General features: G+C 37.6%; 2 protein-coding genes across 2 annotated transcripts in view; one reads left to right on the top strand and one right to left on the bottom strand.

Annotated features, from left to right (window-relative positions):
* The window catches only part of SH3GL3 (SH3 domain containing GRB2 like 3, endophilin A3), a 447963-nt gene extending 430643 nt beyond the window's left edge, over positions 1–17320 (bottom strand). Inside the window, exon 1 of the mRNA XM_050796192.1 lies at positions 17317–17320. The gene's annotated coding sequence lies outside the window, so the exon portion shown is untranslated. The remainder of the gene's footprint in view (positions 1–17316) is intronic.
* The window catches only part of HDGFL3 (HDGF like 3), an 81235-nt gene that overhangs the window by 17059 nt on the left and 38957 nt on the right, over positions 1–25219 (top strand). The gene's annotated exons all lie outside the window — the stretch shown is intronic.

Genomic DNA, 25219 nt, shown 5'->3' with positions numbered 1-25219 from the left:
AGCATTTTACTCATAACTTTTCTGTTTTGTTTTAAAATATAAGTATATATAACTTAATTTTTTTAACCATTCCTAGGAGATGTTTTTCTCTTTTTTCATTCTTTGCCAAATTTTGTAAGAACCTGGTTTTAAGCAGGTTCTTATATAACATTCTTAATTTCTGTCATTGAAACTTTTACTTTTTGAATTTTCAGTTATTTCCATGTGATGGTAGAGCTGTGTGAATTGGGTAACATTAATGTTCTACCATTATAATCTCATTAGGTATTTATTGAGTATCTCTTCTGGGTTAGTAACTGTGATAGACTTAGCATTATAAAAATTAATAAGACATGATTTTACCATTAAAGAGCTTGAGATAGATTAAGGAACAGAAACATGTACCTGGAGGAATAAAAGTGCAATATATGTAGATCTTGATGACAATATTTTTATTTTTCTTTTTTTAAAAAGACATTCAGCATCATGATCAGACTATTACATTTAACAATCAACAGCATGGGTGCAAAAAAAAAAAAAGAAGTCTACATTAAAAACCCTTTGTTGGAATGTTTTACACTTTCCACAGAACAGAAATGAAAATAACCTGTTATACAGTTAGTCACAAATACAGTCAAGTTTTTTGCCCAGTATTTGTCTGAAACATGATGACAAGATTTTTCTATCTTTGCAATTAGACTAAATGAACAAGAATGAACTAAACTGACTAAGAAAGAACATGGAAAAGAGAATACATGGAGACATTTTTAATTGGCAATTTGTTACAAAAAGACTGGGTTTCAGCTTTTTTTGGTCATAAGACATTGAAATGTAGTTTTTAGAACTGTCTACATTATTTGTAATACAACTATATAGTCTTACCATTAGAAAGAGATAACACTGCATCCTGAATGAACCCTCCTTTACATTTTGTTCTGTTGCTTTTTCCTTCCCTGCAGACAATTTCAAAAGTCTTCAATGAAAATTTAAATGTTAGTACCTTCTGAGACATAAGATGTAAGATGATTTTCATTGTTGTTATTTTGGAATGGATGAGAAAGCTAAAATGCATTAATCTCTTTTACCTACTGACTTGCTCAGTTACAGGGCAAGTAAGTGGAAGGGAACTGCACTAAAATTCATTGGCGTCTGCACCCACCTCCATAGGATGCCAGGAGGAAGTAAAAGGAAAATAAGGAATTCACGCTAACCAGTTGGACAATTAGGCAGAAACCCTGAATTTATTTTAGGTAAAGAAAGGGTGAAAACCAGACTTGGAATAAGCTTTTTGTGTGCTCGTTGTAATTTTTTTAAAAATGTTTAATTGTGGTAAAAATACATAGAATGTAATTTATACCATCTTAATAATCATTTTAAGTGTATAGTTTAGTGTAATATTAAGTACATTGTTTTGTAACCATCACCACTCTCTATGTCCCGAACTCTTTTCATCTTGCAAAACAGACTATACCCATTAAAAAATAACTCTCCATTCCCTGCCTCCTAGTCCCTGGCAATCACCACTCCACCTTCTGTCTCTATGAATGTACTACTCTGCGTACCTCATATAAATGGAATTATACGGTATGTGTTTTTCTGTGACTGGCTTATTTCACTTAGCATAATATCCTCGAGGTTCATGTATGTCCAAATTTTCTTCCTTTTTGAGACTGAATAATATCCCATTGTGTATATATAAAACATTTTGTTTATTCATCCGTTGATGGACACATGAGTTTTTTTCACCTTTTGGTTATTGTGAATGATGCTGTTATGAACATGAATGTACAACTATCTCTTCAAGACCCTACCTTCTGTTCTTTAAAGTATGTAGCCAGAAGTGGAATTACTGGTTCATATTGATACAGGACAGGTGAGTCCCCAAATTGGGGCTTAGCTTGGGAGGGTTCTTGGCTTTGCCCAGGAAAGAATTCATGGGTGGGGTGGTGGTGGTGTGAGTCAGCAGTTTTTATTAACATGGCAGTGTTTAGCAGCAGCAGAGGTACTGCCCCTTGCAGAGTGCAGCTACCCTATAGGCAGTGTACCCAGAGTAGCAGCTCAGGGGCAGTTCTGCAGTCATATTTATATCCACTTTTAATTACATGGAAATTAAGGGACAGATTATGCAGAAATTCCTAGAAAAAGGATTTAACTTCTGGGTCATTGCGTCGTTGCCATGGAAAGGGGCAATAACTTCCAGATGTTGTGCTGGCAATGGTAAATTGACATGGCACTGGTAGGTGTGTCCTACGGAGAGTTGCTTTCGTATTTTTCCTGTTTCTGCTAGTCTTCAATCTGGTCCAGGGTCCAAGCCCTGCCTTCTACTTCAATATGGTAATTATGTTTTTAATATTTTGAGGAAACGCCATACTGTTTTCCATAGGGACTGCACCATTTTACATCCTCACCAGCAATGCTTGTACAAGGGTTCCAATTGCTTTACTTCCTCACCAATGCTTATTTTCTGTTTTTTTCAACAGTAGGAATCCTAATGGGTGTGAGGTGGTGTCTCATGGTTTTGACTTGCATTTCCTTAATGAGCAGTAATGTTGGACATCTTTTCGTGTGCTTATTGGTCATTCATATATCTTCTTTGGAATAATGTGTATTGTCCTTTGCCCATTTTTTAATCAGCAAAAAAATGGTGGTTGTTGTTGAGTTGTAGGACTTAGTCATATGTTTTGGATGTTAGCTTCTTATGAGATCTATGATTTGCAAATAATTTTCTCCATTGCACAGATTGCGTTTTTTCACTCTTGATTTTTGTGCTTATTGTAATTTATTTAAGCAAAGAACGGGACTCTGGGAGATGTCCCAGGATAGTGAGTTTTTATGGAAGTCCATATGTGGTAAAGGCAGGAGCAATGAATTAAGGTCCTGTGGGTACATTGTGATACATGGAATAGAACAAGAGAGGAAGTTACTGGAAGATAAAGAGCTAAGACTGAAGACAAACCTCAGAAGTTTGCCCAGGCCTGTCCTTAAATGAGGCAGCTGGTTGGAATTGAGAACAAGGAAAGTAAGATAGTGTTCAGAAAATGCCTGTGTTTGATTATTTAAATGATTGAATCAGTTGTTGTACATATGAGGTGGTCAGATGGATTGGTTGAGCTACCACTTTTATTTAAAACAGGCATATCTTAGGACTCCAAAGACCCAAAACTTAAGATTTTGTTTTATGCCTAGAATTTTTCAAATTTTCCTGTGATGAATTTTGTCCCTGAGACATAAACTGAAGGAGATTATTTCAGAAAAAATTATCCAAAAATTGCTGTCTTTTCTGGACATTTTTGTTCCCAAAACCAAGTCTTAACCTGTACTTATGGAAATATTACAATTCGCTCATTCATTGTGCCTGTTTTCTTATTTTATTGGGAACTACATTGACTCATCAAAAATTAATATTAGCTTCCTAATCAAAGTACTCACCATGTCTGCTCTCTTAACTGTGGCATATTTTTGGTGTTTTCTTCCTGCTGTTTACTTTCCATTATTTAATGTTTGTTTAGCAACCCTGTCAGGAGTGCATGTCTATCAAAATTTGTTTTGTTTTGTTTTTTATTTTGTTTATTTTTAGATTGGAACTTTTGGCAGACAGACAAAACTATCTTCATATCTGTATCCTTAGGAAGAGATAAGTTACAGGCCAGACACTGTGGCTCATGCCTATAATCCCAGCACTTTGGGAGGCTGAGGCAGGTGGATCACCTGAGGTCAAGGAGGTTGAGACCAGCCTGGCCAACATGGTGAAACCCCACCTCTACAAAAATACAAACAATTAGCTGGGCATGGTGGCAGGCACCTCTGAGCCCAGGTACTTGGGAGACTGAGGCAGGAGAATTGCTTGAACCTGGGAGGCAGAGGTTGCATTGAGCCAGGATCGCACTATTGCATTCCAGCCTGGGTGACAAGAGCGAAACTCTGTCTCAAAAAAAAAAAAAGAGAGAGAGATAAGTTACAATAGGATGCATTTAACAGATGGTTCTAAATCCTTACAGTGTTATTAATGCTACCATATGTTAAGTTTTTGAGATATTTGATGGATTATCGTACTTGTGCTTTGATTCGGTGATTTTTGCCTTTTGTCTGGTATCAGTCTAGGGTATACATCCAAGGGTAACAAGCAGAAGAATCGATGTTACTGAAAATAAATTAGCCAAATAAGTGACAGACTTTGAGGAACATTCCAGAGTATAATAAAAGAAAGTTTTCCTCACATTAATAACAGACATGGTTGGAAATTGACAAGGCTTATAACATGTTAGATTCCAAGACATACTTTGGTTAAAGTTTTAAACTTAAAATTTTATATGTTTCCAACCAAAAATTGGGACAAACAGAATTAGCTTGTTGAGATTCACAATTAACTGTTGGAATTTGGATTATATCTTTGGATTAGTATGGGAAGAATTGACATCTTACAATATTGAGGCTTCTAATCCATGACTGTGGCTTATTTTTATATTTATTTAGGCCTTCTTAAATGTTTTAAAATTGTTTTGTAATTTTCTGTACATATATTTTAGATATATTCTTAGGTATCTTTTAGTCCTTGCTGATTTTATAAATGTGTGTTTAATTATCTTTTCTTTTTATTTCTGTTCTTTCAAATGCATGTATAAAGACAGCCAAAACAAGACATTTCTGAACAAGGAGAATAAGGTGGTGAGACTTGTCCTATCAGTTATCAAAACACAGAATTGTTCAAATAGTAATTAACAGTAAATTAAGACCGCTTTTGGCTCAGGGAGAGATGTATTAACCAGCAGAATAGAAAGTGAATTGAGAAACCGGCCCACAGATAGATGGAATTCCTGATAGGGAATTCAAGATCAAGGGGAGGAAAGGAGAAACTTTTTTAAAAACACTGGTATGATTAGTTATCCATATAGGTTAAATATTCATATGGGTTAACTTTCATAGTGTCCATATGAAATTAGATCCCTAATTCACACCATGTACAAAAATCATTTCTACATAGATAAAAGTGTGGAAAGCTTTTAGGGCCTGTGGGAAAATGTCATTGTGTCCCTGGAGTAAGGAAGAATTTCCTGACAAAACATAGAAAGAACTAGCCATAAAAGGAAAGATTAATAAAATTGTGTACATTAAAATCAAGTGCTTTTGTTCACTGACAAACTCTATAATGAAATTGAAAAGATAAGCCACAAAATGGGAGAAGATGCTTACCATACATAGAACCAATAAAGCTTTAGTATACAGAATGAATCAGTAAGAAAAAACAAAAGCTCAGTAGGAAAATGGGCAAAAGACATCAACAGCCATTTCATAGAAAAAATACATAAGGCCTATAAATATATGAAAGAATGTGCCACCTCATAAGTAATCAGGAAATACAAAGTAAGATCAATATGAGACTGCCAGTAATTAAAAGGTTTGCCAGTATCATATGTTGAAGAGGATATGGGTGAACAGAAACTCTTATACAATACTGAAGGAGTATATATTGGTCCAACCCCTTTGGAAAACAATTTCACTTTATGTTGTAAAGTTGAATTTTGCATACTTTCTGACTTAGCATCTCTAATCCTAGTTGTACACTCTAGAGAAATATATATAGCAGAAGATATGTACAAGAATTTTATAACAACAGAATTCATAATGGTGAACAAAATTTGGAAATGACCCAAGTTTTTTTTTTTTTTTTTGAGACAGGGTACAGTTCTGTTGCCCAGGCTGGAGTATAGTGGCACAATCATGGCTCACTGCAGCCTCAAACTCCCAAGCTCAAGCAATCCTCTTACCTCAGACTCCTGTTCCTAAATAGCTGGGACTACAGGCACACACCACCACACCCAGCTAATTTTTCTGTTTTGTAGAGATGAGGTCTTACTATGTTGCCCAGGCTCGTCTCGAACTCCTGGGCTCAAGCAATCATCCCACATTGGCCTTCCAAAGTGCTGGAATCATAGAACCCAAGCTTTTTGATGGAGGATAAAAAGTTAAATTGTAGTGTATTGACATAACAGGATATTATACTGCATTAAATATGAATGAGCTACAGCTATACATTGGTTGCTTTCAATGTAGTTAGAGAACCTTTGCAATTATCAGTGTCAAAAAATAATAAAGCAATATTTACCTATTATTAAAAAAAAATTATTGAATTCCCGCTGTATGCCAGATTACTGTTCTGAGTGCCAGGGATTTAACAGTGAACAAGATGGACACATCTTCTGTCTTCATGAAGCTTACATTTTAGTTTAGAGGGAGAGAGATGAATTAGTAAGCAAGCAGAGTAATATGTAATTTTAATGTAGCCAGGAGAGGTATGGAAAAAGATGAAGCAGAGTAAGAGGCTAGCATATATGTGATGTGTGTATGTTTCTGTATAATAAAGGAAGACTTTTGTGAAAATGTGACACTTAGCAGAGTTGGATGTTCTGAGGGAAAAGTAGGAATGAGCTCAGCATAATCAAGGAAGAGCAAGAAGGCAAATAAGGCTCAGAGAGAGTGACCTAGGACCTGGGGGAGAAGGACAGAAGATGAATTCAGGGAGGTAGACAAAGCCATATCATGTAAGGCCTTATAGTTTAGTAACAAGTTTAGAATTTTTAAAGTATGATGAAAAGTCATAGGAGAGTTTTAAGCAGGGGAATTACATGATCTGATTTATATTCAGGGACTGAAGAATTGATTGTTGGGGGCAAAGGGAGGGGTGGGATAGGGGAAGGTAGATTCAGAGGTCCCAGTTGGGAGGTTTTCATAGAAGTTTGGATGATAGTGGAATAGACAGGGATGGGGTAGAGTAGCAGTGGATGTAGAAAGAAGTGGTTAGTTTGGTGACATGTGTTGGGGTATAACTGAAGGACTTAGTGATGAATGAGATATATCTGTGAGGGGGAAGAATAAATCAATAATGACTTCCAGGTTCTGGTAAGGGCAGCTGGATGGATGGTGATGCCCTTTACTCACATGGAGAATCTTGAAAGATAAGTAGATTAGACCACAAGATATTAAGAGTCCATTTTAGAAATGCCAATGAGACACCCAGTGTGTGAGTCTGAAGCTCATATGAGAGGTCTGGAGTTTGAAGATAGAAATATGAGACTCATCAACATACAGGTGGCATTTAAAACCATAGAACCAGATGAAATCACCAAGGGAGTAAGTGTAGGTAGGTAGAGAAGAGAAGAGGGGCTATGAAAGGAGACTCATAAGAATTAGATGGTAAGATAGGGAAAAAAATATATTAGGAGAGTATGGCATCCTGGAACTCGAGAAGAAAATGTGTCAATGAATACATTACATAAAGAATAAATATGTATGCAGTGGAAATTGTACATATCAGATGAGTGTATTATAAATTAATAGTTGTTTTTAAAAAATATTGTGATGCCAGCATTTTGGGAGGCCAAGGCAGGTGAATCATCTGAGGTCAGGAGTTCAACCTGGACAACAATGGTGAAACCCCATCTCTACCAAAACATACAAAAATGAGCTGGGCATAGTGTTGCACACCTGTAGTCCCAGCTAGTCAGGAGGCTGAGGCACAAGAATTGCTTGAACCAGCAGGTAGAGGTTGTAGTGCGCTGAGATCACCACTGCCCTCTAGCCTGGGTGACAGAATGAAAACCTGTCTCAAAAAATAAAAATAAAAATAAATAACCCTCTAGGGAAGTACAAAAATGATATTAATAGGCAGTTTACTGAAAGGCCAATCTTAATGGCCAGTAAACTTATGAAAAGATGCTTAACCTCACCATTAATCTGGGAAATGCAAATTTAAAAGACCAATAATGTCTAATGCTGTCAAAGATTGGAAGGGAAGTCATTTTCATACTTTGGTTGAAATGTAAATTATGATAGCCTTTAAAAAATGTACTCTGGTAATATCTGCTAAAATGGAAAATACCTCTAATCTGTGATCCAACAGTCTCCTAAAAGTCTATCTCATGTAAATAGAAGCACCAGTGCATAAAATGTAAGTGTGTTTATTGCAGCCTTTTCTTTTCTTTTTTGAGATGGACTTTCACTCTTGTTGCCCAGGCCAGAGTGCAATGGCACATCTTGGCTCACCGCAACCTCCGCCTCCCAGGTTCAAGCAATTCTCCTGCCTCAGCCTCCCGAGTAGCTGGAATTACAGGCATGCGCCACCACGCCCAGCTAATTTTGTATTTTTATTAGAGACAGGGTTTCTCCATGTTGGTCAGGCTGGTCTCGAACTCCTGACCTTATGTGATCTGCCCACCTTAGTCTCCCAAAGTGCTGGGATTACAGGTGTGAGCCACTGTGCCTGGCCACTGCAGCCTTTTTCTAACGGGAAAAGCACTGAAAACAAGGTAAATGCCCATCCCTGGGGAAAGGTTAAATAAATCATAGGTTATCCAATCACTGTATTAAAAACAAATTAATTAAATTTATGGCAATTGACTCCAAGGACTTTTCATGATGCAGAGAATTTTATAAAGTATGATTCCTGTGTGTATATTTGTAGTGGTGTGTGTGTGTGAGAGAGAGACACACACAGAGAGTAGTCCTCCCCCCCCAAAAAAAAAAAAAAAAACCGGGCCAGTGTAACATCTGTATATGATTATGTATGTGAACATACAGAAAAGCATGCTTTGTTTTATAACAAAGTAGTGATTACCTGGGGAAGAGTAAGTCTGGGGGAAGATATAGAGGTAAGCCTCCACTTACTCAATTAACAAACAAACAATGTCTGTGTTTAAAAAAAAAAAAAAGAATTTCCAAGATAAGTAGCTTCTGTGACATAAAGCCCGTTTATGTAAAATATATGTATGTATATATATGACATGAAAAGATAGTCACCAAAATGAGAATCCTAAAGTATAATTTTTAAAAGTAAAATGCTAAATTGGGATATACTTATCACCATTTTTTTTTCTCCTTTCAATGCTGGTTCAGATGGAGAATGCTAATAATGATCAGATAAATCCAATTTACAGATAGAATAAAGATAATTTTGTTTTTAAAAAGTGTATTTATTTACTTACTTTTCAGTAGCTTTATGGGGTACAAGTGGTTGTTGGTTACATGGGTGCATTATATTGTGGTAAAGTCTAGGATTTTAGTATACCATCACCTGAGTATGCATTGTACCCAGTAGGTGGTTTTTCATCCCTCACCCCCCTTCCACTCTCTTCCCTTCTGAACCTCCAGTGTCCATTATACCACTCTGTATGCCTTTGTGTACCCATAGTTTAGCTTTCACTCATAAGTAAGAACATGTAGTATTTGGTTTTTGATTCTTGAGTTACTTCACTTAAAATAATAGCCTTCAATTTCATCCAGGTTGCTGTAGAAGATAGTATTTCAGAATACAGAAAATTTTGAAATAAACTTAAAGGATTACTATTTTATGGTCTTCATTAACTTCTGTTTGGACATCTATGTTCTTTTACTGTCTTAACTTTCCATCTTTAACCAATAGTTTGAGTATAAACTAAATGAGACTTAGAATGGAAATTAGAATAGGTTAATATCAAATCCATAAGCAACTACTAGTAGTGTTCAGTTGAGTGATAATCTTAACTGAATATCTGAATCATGAACACACTTGTATCTACTGCTTTCTTCATGAACTCTTTTTGTAATTTCTTCAGAGCTACTCCATATTAATTATATTTTGCTATATAACATGTTGCTCTAAAACTTAATGGCTTAAAACAATACACATTTAGTCAACGATTTCTGTGGTTCTGGAATCCAGGCATGGCCAACCTGGATCCGCTGGCTCTGGGTCTCCCACAAGGGCATTCATCTTAAGGCTTGACTAGAGGGTAGATCCTCCTCCAAGCTCACTTAAGTAGTTGTTGATGGGATTCAGTTCCTCATAGGTTGTTGGCTTAAGGGCCTCATTTCTTCATGAGATGTTGGCCAGAGTCTACCTTAGGCTCCTTGCCATGTAGGCTTCATAGAATAACTGACAACATGGCAGCTGGCTTCCTCAGAGCAGACAAGCAAGAGAGCAAGAGTCAGCAAGATAGAAGTTATAGTTTTTGTAACCTAATCTTAGAAGTGGCATCCAATCCCCTTTGCCACGTTCCATTCATTATAAGTAAGTAACTAGATCCAGCGCATACTCAGGGAGAGGGGATTTTATGGAAGGACATGAATATCAAGAGTGAGGATCACTGGGAGCCATTTTAGAAACAACCTGCCACCTCCATCGCCAGTGTTCCTGGGATTATCTCATCTTCACTTCTCAATACAGGCAAATGCATCTCTCTTGAAGTGGTCACTTATAACTCCCTCTTCCCAGGACATCTCATGGTATTTTTTCTGCTATGGTCCCCTCACCTCCAGGTGGCCTCTTCGACAGGATTTAAGATAACTTCACACTGTCTCTAGCTGATGGTCTGTGAAAAACTTACATTCTTTACCACAAGAAACTCTCAAAGTGCAGGCCAATCCCAGTGCAGTCACCCATTTCACTCTGCCATCAGACCAACTAACCAGAAAGTTCTGTGCTCTTAAGATTTCTTGGGCTTGAGTCAAACACCAGCATTCTATGACTTCTAGGCTCTTGAAGACTTATCTTAAGCTCTCCAAGCAGTTTTCTTAAAGCTTCTAGGCCAGGCGCACTTTTGGAGGCTGAGGCGGGCAGATTGCCTGAGGTTAGGAGTTTGAGACCAGCCTGACCAACATGGTGAAACCCTGTTTCTACTAAAAATACAAAAATCAGCTGGGCATGGTGGTGGGCGCCTATAATCCCAGCTACTTAGGAGGCTGAGGCAGGAGAATTGTTTGAACCCGGGAGGCAGAGGTTGCAGTGAGCCGAGATCGTGCCACTGCACTCCAGCCTGGGCGACAGAGTGAGACTCTGTCTCAAAAAAAAATTTTAAAAAGGGTGCTGAGACCCACAGCGTACACATAGCTTTTTCCAGAAATTATTTCCTAATAACCTCCAACTCTCCTCTTACCTTCTCCGAAACCCTTTGTTGTTGTTGTGTGAGAGTGAAAGTTTACAAGGGTCTTGACCACATTCTTTGCAAGTCTGGCAATGGTTACCCACCTCTTATTGGAAATGTATTATCTGTTGTCTTGGATTTTCCCCTGCAACTGATGCTCGAGTAGTTCCAAATTGACATCCCATTTCATCTGCCATTTGCTTTCTTCCTGCTCTTTTTTTGAAGACATCTGTCCTGGGTAGTCTCCTGAAGTTACTGTAGCAATAAAAGTGATTACAGGCCGGGCACGGTGGCTCACGCCTGTAATCCCAGCACTTTGGGAGGCTGAGGCGGGCGGATCACGAGGTCAGGAGATCAAGACCATCCTGGCTAACACGGTGAAACCCCATCTCTACTAAAAATACAAAAAATTAGCCAGGCATGGTGGCAGGCGCCTGTAGTCCCAGCTACTCAGGAAGCTGAGGCAGGAGAATGGCGTGAACCCGGGAGACCGAGCTTGCAGTGAGCCGGTGACGCTGCACTCCAGCCTGGGTGACAGAGCGAGACTCCATCTCAAAAAAAAAAAAAAAAGTGATTACAGCACTACCTAATTTATTACACAAAACAGTGGAACCTAGTAGAGAAGATGGAGGAAAGATTCATAAAGAATGGGAAAGGGAAGGGAAGAGAGGAAAGCACTGAGTACCTTATTTCAGATTGGAATAGATAAAATATTTTATAATAGTAATTATATTAATATTGATTATATTGTATAGGTTGTTATAATAGTGTTCTTGAAATATCTAATTATAGAATTAAGAATGAGGTGTCTGAATACCTTATTCATAGAATAAACATGAAGAGAAAAAACAAGCATAAAAAGACATCATAGTACAAGCATAAATGGATTCCATTTGGACTGATAAATAAAATCCAACAATATGTTGCTTATAAAACACTGACTTAACACAGATAGTAGAAGGCAAAAATTACCTCCACATTGGAAAGCCCTATTTATCAGTCTTGAATAAAACAAAGAGTTGAATAAAACAAAAAGTATTTATGTAAGAGAAAACAGAATTCAAGGGTAAAAAAGTTGATATTGCATATCATTTTTGTGTTAACAACTTAAAGCTCTCTGAAATTGACACCAAAAATAAAAGATGTGCCCAAATTGGCACAACTGTTATGAACTGGATTTACATGTATCTGAATTTAGCTTTCTGTACATGATTATCTTTCTTTAAATTTTTTGGTGGGAGAGGCAAGGCTTGGAAGATCTGAGTAAAGCAGTGAATTCTTTTCCCATTAAAATGAAATATATAAAATCTTGCATACAACTAGGGAAATTTTGCTGGAGGAGGGCCAGCTAAGAGTCATTATTGGAGAGATGGCAAAGGTAAGGTTAAAGTTCTGCAAATAAAGGTTCCTAGAAATTTAAACCAAGTTTAGAACTGGAAACCCCTACTGAACTCCCTTTGCAGTGGGAAAGGGTACTTTTTTTTTTTTTTTTGAGATGGAGTCTCACTATGTCACCCAAGCTGGAGTGCACTGGCGCGATCTCTCCTGACTGCAACCTCCGCCTCCTGGGTTCAGGCAATTCTCCTGTCTCAACCTCTGGTTATAGGTGCATGCCACCATGACCAGCTGATTTTTGTATTCTTAGTGGAGATGAGGTTTCACCATGTTGGCCAGGCTGTTCTCAAACTCCTGACCTCTAGTGATCCGCCTGTCTTGGCCTCCCGAAGTGCTGGGATTACAGGCGTGAGCCACCATGCCCAGCCAAGGTGCTCTTTATATTCAATCAGACAAGGTTCTCATTGGTTCAGTTTTTTGAGGGCCTGTTTAAAGGAGAAGTTGTAGACAGCAGTGCACAATAAATTTAATTGTCCAATTATTTAACAAGAATTTCACTCTACAATTATTGTTTTTGAATGACACTTTTTCGGGGGCAAGCCTTATGTATATATATTATTGGTTTCTTTTTAATGATTTTTATTTTTATTTTTAATTTCAGAAGAAAATGTAGTTTTATAACACTACCATTTATCTCCACTGTGGTAACTGGTATTAATAATCTGGTGTGTACCCTTCCTGTTTTTCTATGCTTGTATAAACATCCATATATACATACACGGTTTTATGGAATTACCATTTTTTATTCTGCTGTTTGCTGTTTTTACTTGTCCTTGATTTTTTTTATTATGATTATTACTATTTTGAGATGGAGTTTGCCCTTTTTGCCCAGGCTAGAATGCAATGGTGCGATCTTGCCTTACTGCAACCTCTGCCTCCCAGGTTGAAGCAGTTCTCCTGCCTCAGCCTCCTGAGTAGCTGGGATTACACCACGCCTGGCTAATTTTGTATTTTTAGTAGAGACAGGGTTTCACCATGTTGGACAGCGTTGTCTCCAACCCCTGACCTCAGGTGATCCACCTGCCTCAGCCTCCCAAAGTGCTGAGATTACAGGCCTGAGGCACTGCGCCCGGCCTGTCCTTGATATATTACTAGCTTTCCATGTCAATACATATAGATTTTGGCTGTGTGATATGCCATAGTATGCACCATAATTTAGTTAACCATTTCTACACTGATGGCCCTTGGGTTGTTTCTTCTTTTGTCAAGAGAGCTTCAGTGAACATCTTGGTTTGTTTATCTTTATATACTCATGCTTTTATGCAGGATAGATTTTTCCCCTAGAAATATAATTATTAGGCCCTGTGGCATGTATGTTTCAAATTGTATAATATATGCAGTCATATCAACTTCTTAAATGTTTATGGCAATTTACCAGTAATCATTTATGTGGGTGCCCATTTCCCTCCACCCATTATTAGACACATTTATATCTTAAGAATTTATTAAAACCACAGACGTTAAGAAAGATGTGGGAGAAGTATTTGATAATCTTGGAATAGGAAAGGTTTTTTAAAGCAAGATACAAACCTGTAAGCCACAAAGGGGAAAAATTGCTGTTATAACTTTACAGACAAAACAATTTCTGCTGACCAAAAATTTACAAATGAAGTCAAGATAAATAAAAAACATTTGTACCATATGGAAAAAGGGCTGATCTATCTATATATATATGTGTGTGTGTGTGTATATATACATATATGAGTGTGTGTATGTGTATGCTTTTTCCAGACACATAAAAGACCACAACCCAGTAGAAAAATGGATATTGGATGTGAAAAAGCAGTTTATAGAAAACAATACAAATAACTTATTAACGTATGAAAAGATGTTCAATATCTATAATTAAGAAATTATAAATTAAAACATTTTTCACATAGTGAAATTAGATAAGATTTTCAAAATTAGGCCAGGCGTAGGAGCTCACACCTGTAATCCCAGCACTTTGGGAGGCCAAGAGGCAGGTGGATCATTTGAGCCCTGGAGTTTGAGACCAGCCTGGGCAACATGACGAAACCCTGTCTCTATAAAAAATGCAAAAATTAGCTGGGCATGGTGGCATGTGCCTCTAGTCCTGGCTGCTCTGGAGGCTGGAGCCTGAGAGAATTGCTGGAACCCAAGAGATTGAAGATGCAGTGAGCTGTGATCATGCCACTGCACTCCATCCTGGGTAGAGTGAGACCCTGTCTCAAAAAAAAAAAAAAAAAAAAAAAAAAAAAAAAAAAAAAGCTGCTGTGGCTATAGTTCTAGCTACTCAGGAGGCTGAGGCAGGAGGATCCGTTGACCTCAGGAGTTTGAGGCGGCTGCACTGAGCTGTAATCGCACCACTCTACTGCAGCCTAGGCAACAGAGCAAGACCCTGCCTCTAAGTAAAAAATTAATAAAAAGATGTTATGAGTTAAGATATAGGAAGATAGGGATTCACACATTATGTTTTGGAGTATAATTGGTGCATTCCCAGTAATTGGCAATTTGACAGTTTAAAAAATTTTTTAACATTTAGATTCAGGGTACACATGCAGGTTGGTTACATGGATAAATTGCATGTCATGGGGGTTTGGTGTACAGATTGTTTTGTCACCCAGATAATAAACATAGTACCCAGTAGCTACTGTGGTTTCAACCTGTACAGGGTTTTAAAAATCAACCTCAGCTTATAATGAAGCATAATAGTCTCCTGTCTCATGTTGATTTATTGACTAGATGATATCTGTTGACTTTACATTTTAAGAGAAAAGGATATAGCCAATTCGTTACACTACTCTCATCCTCTCTTCCCTATTTGTATCAACATATTATTTTGAAAATACTCAAATATGCACAAAAGTTGAATATGACGGTGAACACCCATACACCCAAGACCTAGATTCTATAGTTAGCATTTTGCTAAATTTGTTTTATCACATTTCTGTCCATCTAACAATCTCTGTTCATCCATCAAGCTATCTGATTTTTTGTGTATTTTAAAGTGTAAATTGGCGTACATTAATTTACTTCATCCCTAAATACTTCAACATGCGTATAATTAACTAGAGTTTAATATTTATTTAAACTTTTGAGGTAAAATTTACATACAGTGAATGCACAGATCTTAAGTGTTAAATTTCATGAGACCTGTATAAAATGTTACCATTACCCCAGAAAATTCTCTAATACCCTTTCCAATCTCCAGAGGTAATCATATTCAGATTTTTTTCACTATAGATTTGCTTTTCCTTTTCTAGAACTTAATATAAGTGGAATCATCCAATATGTACTCTTGTGTAAGGCTTCTTTCATTTAGCATAGTGTTTTAAAGATTCATTCATGTTATTGTATATATTAGTAGTATTCCATTTTATGAATATGCCATAGTTGATTTGGCCACTTTCATTAGGACACCTGGTCTATTTCCAGATTTAGGCTATTATGAATAAAGTTGTTATGAACATCCTTGTACAAATCTTTGTGTGGACACACCCTTTCATTTATTTTGAGTAAATACATAAAGCATTGTAACACTTTAGTTTGTTAAAAGATATCCACAGAAGATACTACTTCACACCTACAAGAATGACTAAAATTTAAGACTGGCCATAAAAAGCCATAAAAAGACTGTGAGAAATGGGAAATAATCTGGTAGAGAGTACAGGGAAACTGTCTGAGATGACTTAAATGTTCTGTACTTGATTAGGTATTGGTTATATAGGTATATGCATTTATCACATTACCAAATAATGAAATATACATTTAAGATCAGTGTATTTTACTGCATTTAAGTTTTACCTCAACAAAAGTAAAAGTAAACCTTAAAAGCAAGTGTGTTTTATTTTATGCCTGTTCAAAATAGAATCTATGTGGACAATTGCTTTGAAGACCAGGGGGGATTGTGGAGGAGGGGGGGTGCAGCATTGGGAGAATAAGCCAGATCAGACAACTCAATTTAAAATGAGACTCTAAGCGCCGGGCATGGTGGCTTATGCCTGTAATCCCAGTACTTCAGGAGACTGAAGCAGGCAGATCAGTTGGGGTCAGGCGTTCAAGACCAGCCTGGCCAACATGGTGAAACCCTGTCTCTACTAAAGATACAAAAATTAGCTGGGCGTGGTGGCGCATGTCTGTAATCCCAGCTACTCAGAAGGCTGAGGCAGGAGAATCACTTGAACCCGGGAGGCGGAGGCTGCAGTAAGCCAAGATCGCACCACTGCACTCCAGCCTGGGCAACAGAGTGAGACTCCATCTCAAAAAAAAAATGACTACAAGAATTAAAAAAAGAAAAATGATAAACCCTGGAGGTTTAAATGAAGATCATAAATCAAAATGCCTCACTTTTAACTATTTGAGCTGTGTTTTTTCAGTTGTCAGAGACCACACCTCTCCCCAGGTATACTATGAGACGGAGTTATGCCCCACATATATTCTTCCTCCAGAGTCAGCAATGTAACATGCTAATGAGAGACCTCAATAAATCATCTGGCCCATCCCCTTTATACAGCCTGCATACCTCCCCTGTACATCCCCTATATACAACTTAGTTAAAAGCACTAAGTTCTAAGTATATTGTGACCTCTCAAAATTATTTATAGTTAAAGATTAAAATGACAATGTTTTTCAAGGTTTTATTGAGTGAAAAAAATGTCTGTAGCTATAAAATTGTTCTATCACTAGTAAATGGTCGTTTTTATATATTTGAAGATAACTCAGCCTGATATTTCATACATTTTTTCAAACTAGTATTTTGGAAGGTGTTTCCATATCATCATGATTGCAGTTCTTTTAACAGTGTTCTTTTCAAATATTAAATTGCCGGGCGTGGTGATTCATGCCTGTAATCCCAGCACTCTGGGAGGCCGAGGTGGGTGGATCACTTGAGGTCAGGAGTTCAAGACTAGCCTAGCCAACATGGCAAAACCCTGTCTGTACTAAAATTAGCCAGGCATGGTGGTGTGCACCTGTAGGCCCAGCTACTCAGGAGGTTAAAGCGGGAGAATCGCTTGAACCTGGGGAGTAGAGGTTGCAGTGAGCTGAGACCGTGCCACTCCATTCCAGCCTGGGCAGCAGAGTAGGACCCCGTCTCAAAAAAAAAAAAAAAAAAAAATTTGATATGTTTCATGTTTATTAAACCAAACAGACTCATATTTTTTAAATTCTTTCCCCTTTCTCCTGTATGCATTTCCTTTTTCATACTGTGCTTTCCCCTTCTGCCCCTATGGTAAATTTGTTGACTGATTTGAAGACTTCTCTTTATCCAAGTCCATTTTTATAACAACATCACAAGTTTGGGGTTTTTTCCCCTTTTGTGATTTACCACACCTCATAAACTTTTCAATAGCTAAAATGCTTTTTCTCTGCATTTTTTGTCAGCTAGCCCAAAAAATTCTTCTCATTGGCATGCTCAGAGACAAGTTTGCTTGCCCTTCTCATACTCTTTTCTTATGCAGAGAGACTCCTTTATTCTATAACCTCATAATAATTTCTTAGTAATTTGTTATTGAACGTTATTCCACAGCTCTCCTTTCTATTCCCCACCACAGCAGGGATTATGGATTCCCTCTATGTGTAAATGTGGGCATCGTCATATCCAGAGGCAGTCAGGACACTTTGGTCTTCCTTACTTTTTTTTTCTCCTTTTCCACTACTGAATCCTGAAACAAATTCCTGAGGCTAGGTTTGGCATCTACTGTTTCAACTGTAGTCTTGAATTTCCACCCACCACCTCCCTCTGCCCCCTGCCACACACACCCCAAGTGACATTCCTTATGCTTCACTACTTAGTTTATCCCTTTCTCTGTTTTCCTTCACACACAAAGAGTTGGCCAGGTCCATAAGACTAGACTTATAATACCATGCATTCAAGAAATATTATGCACCTACCATTTTGTCAGGTACTGCTTTAGGCAGTAGTGCTACAGTGATGAACAAAGCAAGTCTTCCCCTCATGGAGATTACTCTAATGTCAAGAGACAAACATATACTGAATGTTAGAGAAATGCTAAAAATAAAAATCCATCAGAATAAGGGAATAGTGAATAATAGGGGAAGAGGTGCTACTTCAAGTTAGGTTATAAAGGAAGTCTCTGATGAGATGATATTTAAGCAGAGATTTGATTGGACTAAGGAAGTAGGCCATGAGCGCTTTTGAGAGAAGAGGCTTTGCCTATGGAGAACCTTGGTATCCTTGCCTAGCCCTCTGGCTCTTAGGACTTCTCACCTCCAACTACCATCTGGACTCCTACAATGAACAAAACCACTAAACTACCACACATAGGAGTTTGAGCCATGTGGAATTTCCTTGCCTCTGTTTCCTAGATTATCGTCATGTTGGTACCTATCCGTGTTTTAATCACCACCTATTTATTAGTAAAGGAGGGATTCCCACCGTATGGTTATAGGGATGGCTGAACGCACAACACCCAACACTGGACAGATGAGACAGACAACAGTTTATTAGTTACATATACTCACAACTCGGGAGAATAGGACACTGCATGCTACACGGGCCACATAGGAATTGCACTCCAAAACAAAATGCCCCACCAGGGGCTGTGGGAAGCATTTTTTGTAGTGTCAAGAAGGTAGGGTACCACCTGGTTCCTACAGGAGAATGTGATTGGCTTATTTGAATAATTCTACAGGCTGGCAGGAAACTGAAGCCTGCTACTTGGGGGTAGGTAGGAACTGTGCCTGTTCTCTTTGATAAGGAGGGCTTTTGGCTAGGGGTCTTTTTCTATGGGAGATAGATAAGAGTAGGGAGGAGAACTTGCAAATAGGCTTTCCTAACAAGGCAACACTAATATCAAGCTTTAGGTCTTACACCACAGTCTTAAGCCTGATCTGTTTCCCAATGAATATTGTGAACTCAGTGACACTGGAAGAGTTATCAGAGAAGATTTGATCACTGATTTAAGGTAGGAGTATAGACATATGAGAATAATAAATAATGAATTAATTGAAACAACAATATAATGTTTTAAATAGACATAGAAAATGGTAACCCAATTTTTCTCAAAGAAACCTAGCTCTGTTAGAAGTGAGGAACTTACTGTTTTACTTTTTTATTTTTTGAGACAGGGTCTCACTCTGTCACCCAGGCTGGAATGCAGTCATGGCTCACTGCAGCCTCGACCTCCTGGGTTCAAACAATCCTCCAACCAAAGCCTCCTATGTATCTGGGACCACAGGCATGCACCACCACACCTGGCTAATTTTGTTGTTGTTGTTATAAAGATGGGGTCTGCCTATGTTGCCTGGGCTAGAAGTGAGGAACTTTTGTTCATTTAAAAACAAGAGTATGATAAGAGTCAGCACAAAAGTTCAGGAGGTTATTCTAGTGAAATATATCATCTCTGCTACTTAGATTATTTAGAGGGTGAAGAGTAACCCTTACTATATCTTTTTAAGATCAGACAGAATTCTCCAAGGCCAATTTGTTATTTTAACACAGAAAACAAAATTCTAGCTTTGTATTAACAAATATTTGACATTAATAGATTCAGAAGCTTTCCCTTTTTAATCTTATGAAGAAATTCATTAAAACTGAGCCAACTTCAGCAATTTACTATTTCATTGTGTGTTTTCGGACTGTTATTTGTAGTTATTATAGTTCAAAGCAAATAAATTTTCCTTTTCCAAACCTTCACAGCTTTCAGTATTCATACAGGTTTTGTCCTTCATTATCCTTTTGCACATTTTGAAAGAAACCCAGATAGTTTATGAACAAAACTAATCTTTTCCCATTGATAAACAAAAATATATCCTTCATCTTGCATATGCAGTTGTACTTCTGTACCACTATTGTTTTAATATTGTCTCAATCTTCATGTTAATTGTAATAACCAAAGCAACTAGTTTCTGTTTCACAGAGTTAAGTAACTGAGAAATTATGTCATATGAAATTGTTGCAGCAAACCAGTAAAGTTCATGGACATGCATAATACACATATAACACATCCTTTCTGTATCTTCCTAAAGTGCAAAAATAGCCACTACATAACATAAAAATTAAAAGTAGATACACACAGATGACCAATGGTTTTATATTTCTATCTTAAAACTTCAAATATGCAAAGATTATCTGTTAATTAACATGACTTAATGTTAGTGTAGGGTCTTGAAGTTAACTAGGAATATTAGAAATTTTGTTTAACAAACTACAGAACATAGTTACTGTTGAAATTTTTTAAAAGTGTGTCAGAATTCGAAGTTTATATTTTGTAATTCAAGTTTATATTTTTATTAATCATTAAATGGAAGTAATACTAGCTTAACAGTGTACCTTATATAAGAAGTTCTAAAATGTTATTTGTGTCTTTATGGGCAAACAACCCAAATCTTATTTTAAAAAATAAAACATTTGCTTATATTACACACTCCATGGCAATTAAATTCAGACAAGGACAAATAGGTGTTTTTAAACCAAAAATTTATCAAACCAGTCTGATTTGTTCAAGAATTCACTTGGATTATTTGAATTTTGATTCTTATATAAAAATGCAAAATGGCTCACGCGTGTAATCCCAGCACTTTGGGAGGCCGAGGTGGATGATCACTTGAGGTCAGGAGTTCAAGACCAGCCTGGCCAATATGGTGAAACCCCATTTCTACTAAAAATACAAAAAATTAGCCAGGCATAGTGACATGTGCCTGTAATCCCAACTACACAGGTGGCTGAGGCGGGAGAATTCTTTGGACCCGGGAGCCGGAGGTTGCAGTGAGCTGAGATCACACCACTGCATACTAGCCTGGGTGACAGAGCAAGACTCTGTCTCAAAACAACAACAACAGCAACAACAACTTCTAGCAGTTTTTGTGAGAAGGGGTTTTTCTTAAAAGGAAACCACATTTAATATAGTTACCCTTTAATAAAAAATAGGAAATTTGACATTTTTTACTTTTTTTCAAGATTTGGGGAAACCAACTTGCACCGATGCATTTTTGCAGTCTCAGTGCAAAAATTCTGCTGAGTTTGAGGATATGCATGTTAATTACAAGAAATGAAAGCAACCTATCCACAGGAACTCACAGCAAGAGGATGAAACTCTTATAATATGCATCAAAATCACCTGGAGGCTCCTAAAAACACTGATTCTTCCCCAAAGTTATAAGCCTGTTTTTGGACTGAGAATAAGCATTTCTAATGAGTCTCAGTGACACTGATGGTGAAGGTCCAGGGATGAAACTCTGAGAATAAGTTTTCTGTGGAAAATGAGGCTACCTCCCCCTGGGCCCCAGTCCATGGGGCTGCAGATTTGCAGGCTGTAAGGGAAGAGCCTAAATTTCTAATCTGTATATCCCCTTAGTGTCTCTGCAGTGAGCAAAGCAAGCAAACAACAAAAATGCCACCACATTTTAAATATTCAAAATTCAGTTTTTTATTTCCTGAGGATTCTTATATTCATTTTATGTTAGATTTCTTAAGCCTTACCAGTGTCTATAAACCAATTAAAAACACCTTTTTTTTTATTTTAAGAGATTTATATCTAATTTGTTAATACTCTTTCCAGAGGTAAGACAATGTTTCAAACTCAAAGAGGGGTGAAGGCTTTCTCAAGTACAGTCACACTGAGGCTTACCTTCAGGTGTGCAACTTCATCTACAAGTGAAAGAAAACACAGGATACACATAGCAGTCTAGATCTCAAAGCACTTTTCTTCTTTCCAGTTGTTGAAGCAAGACATATTCCTCTGCAGGCCAAAAGACTAATGTATCAGATTATTTGCCATGCTGCATCCAACAGAGATTAGGTCCCTATCATCCCATTATAGGGAATAAACTTACTGTCTTTGCAGAACCAGAATCAGAACCAAACATGACTAAGAATCTGTCTCATCTTTCTAGTGTTGGCTGTTGTGTGTTCAGCCGTGAATGTTTTAACTTTTGTTTTTGTTTGAGATGGAGTCTTGCTCTGTCGCCAGGCTGGAGTGCGGTGGCGCGATCTCGGCTCACTGCAAGCTCTGCCTCCTGGGTTCACACCTTTCTCCTGCCTCAGCCTCCCGAGTAGCTGGGACTACAGGCGCCCGCCACCACGCCTGGCTAGATTTTTGTATTTTTTAGTAGAGACGGCGTTTCACCGTGTTAGCCAGGAGGGTCTAGATCTCCTGACCTCGTGATCCGCTCACCTCGGCCTTCCAAAGTGCTGGGATTACAGGCATGAGCCACCACGCCCGGCCAGCCATGAATGTTTTGTTGCATCAGAACAAAAGTAAAAATACAAAGTCAGTAAAACAGAAATAGTAGAGAAACAAAGTCAATAAAAGTTCTGTAGCCACTTGATAATCACTCTAGAAGCCAAGAAAAACTGTGCCTGGGAGGTGCACAGTTTAAGTGACTTAGGAAGTCACTTAAAGATGTAGATACTTAGGAAAATGTAGATACTTGAACATCTTGGTGTATTTCCAAAGTTGTCAAAGTATAATTTTCAAAAAAGTTAAAAACAAGACTTATAAAAATATGAAGTGAGTGCATGTCAAAACATTAAATTCATGAGAGAACCAGCGTAATGGCAAGGCTGACTTCTGTTTTTTACAATATTTGTTCCAAGGGGTACAAACTCAAATACTCAAAGGGGCTAAGCAAACCGTATAAATAAGGAAAGAAGACACAGTGTTACAGAGAGACTGGTAGAGAGTGTGACAAACTTGAGAGCACATTCTTTGTCTAAAGTGGGCAACTGTGGTTGACCATCTTCAGCTAATTGTTACCATGTGGGAATGCAAGCTTAATGTTGCTAGATTTTTTCATTTTCATATTTTTTTCACAGAAGTCATTAAACTGGATTTTAATGTGAACCTTCTAGTTTTTAAGTGTTTGTAACTAATTCAAATGTTTAAAAACACTGTATGAGCCAAACAAAACATATTTTCAGGCCATAAATGGCTTGAGGGCCACCAGTTTGCAACCTCTGCAGTAGATATTATTAGTTACGTAACATTATAGCAGAGGAAGAGCTTAACCAAAAGTTGTTTTTGTTTGAAAGAAGTTTTCAAAGATTATTTTAAAGCTTTCATTTTGTTTCTCACAAGAGTAAAATAAGTATATGATGTGATAATGTTGTATCAACTAGTAATTCAGTGCCTATCACATAACCATGTACATTTACGTTTTATTTTTGGCCATTTAAAACATAATCATTTTCTGGAGATCTGTTTCACAGTAATGTGAATATACTTAATACTACTAAACTGTACATTTAAAAATGGTTGATACATTTTATGTCATGTGATTTTTTACTACAATTTATATATATTCGGATTCATTTTGAGTTGTTTTTTTTTTAGGGTGGTACTCAATGTAACACATACAAGGTTTTTACAGAAGTTTTATAGTAGGTAATGGGAAATCCTGGGAACAAGGAGACAGTTTGAAAAACTGTTACAATAGCCTTGCCAAAAGATAACTTGATAGAGAACTAAATTTAGTAATGGGAATGGTGCTCACTTTGAGAGACATTTCAGGAGTTAAATTGACAGGATTCAGGGAACAGCTGAATGTGGAACTCGAGAAAATACTCAGAAGATCAGAGCATGACAATAATTAAAGTAGGAAGAAAAACAGATTCAGATGAAATTAATTCAGTTGTAGCCAAGCCATGGAATTTCAGGACTTGAAGGAAATCTAGAGGTTACCTGATCCAGCCATCTAATTTTACAGATTTGAAACTCAAGGCCCCAAGAGATTGAGTGATACCTTCGGTATCACAATTTAAATCAAAAGGAGGCTTACTTTAATAATAAGTTTCTAGACTCAAAGTCCATCTTTTCTTAGTACACCAGAGCATCTTTGCTCTGTGACAGATGGTTCATTCGGTTCAAAGATGAATTTGGGATGGTACAGTAATCCTCAGGCTGTTGCCGTATGTTACTTAAGAAGGCCTGCAGACTTCAAGAGGATGGATACCAGAGCCTTTTTCTTACTGCTTAAACTGTAAGTGTAAAGGAGATGGTTTGTAGATGTTTCTCATTTCATCCCTAGAGTTCAAAGGAAAATTTGAGGCTAGAGGTAGATTTGGGAGTCCATAAAAATAATGGCAAAGTTAAAATCATTTAAGTAAATGGGGTTTCTTGGAAAGAGAACATAATTTCAGAGTAGATGAGATCCTGGAAATGAAACCTAGAGAAACATCCAAAATCACTAGATTTAGAAGGAGAAAAACCAGAGAAACATTGGTAAAAGTAGTTAGAAAATAAGAGAACCAGACAAGAGTACAGATGTTCCTCAACTTACAAGGGATTATGTCCTGATAAACCCATCTTAAGCTGAAAATATTTTAAGTCAAAAATGCTTTTAATACATCTAAACTACCAAACTTCTTAGCTTAGCCTAGCCTGCCTTAAATGTGCTGAGAACACTTACATTAGCCTACAGCTGGGCAAAATTGTCTAACACAAAGCCTGTAACAGTGTTGAGTATCTCATGTAATTTATTGAGGCCGGGCGCGGTGGCTCAAGCCTGTAATCTTAGCACTTTGGGAGGCCGAGACGGGTGGATCACGAGGTCAGGAGATCGAGACCATCCTGGCTAACATGGTGAAACCCCGTCTCTACTGAAAAAAAAATACAAAAAACTAGCCGGGCGTGGTGGCGGGCGCCTGTGGTCCCAGCTGCTCGGGAGGCTGAGGCAGGAGAACGGCGTAAACCCGGGAGGCGGAGCTTGCAGTGAGCTGAGATCTGGCCACGGCACTCCAGCCTGGGCGACAGAGCGAGACTCCGTCTCAAAAAAAAAAAAAAAAAATTGAATACTGTGCTGAAAGCAAGAAATAGAATGGTCGTAAGGGTATTTGAAGTATGGTTTCTACTAAATGTGTATGAATTTAGCAACATTATAAAGTTGAAAAATTTTAAGTCAAACCATTGGAAGTCAGAAACCATCTGTAGTACTATGGAAACCAAGAGAGGAGAAAGTTGTCCAGAATGATAAGGGTTTGTTTTAGGCTGTTTCGTTTTGCCACGACAAAATATATGAAACAATACAGT

Source organism: Macaca thibetana, chromosome 7 (assembly GCF_024542745.1).
Source record: "Macaca thibetana thibetana isolate TM-01 chromosome 7, ASM2454274v1, whole genome shotgun sequence".
Lineage (NCBI taxonomy): Eukaryota > Metazoa > Chordata > Mammalia > Primates > Cercopithecidae > Macaca > Macaca thibetana.
The sequence above is the reverse complement of the archived record's forward strand: the minus strand, read 5'-3'. Positions and strand labels throughout refer to the sequence as shown.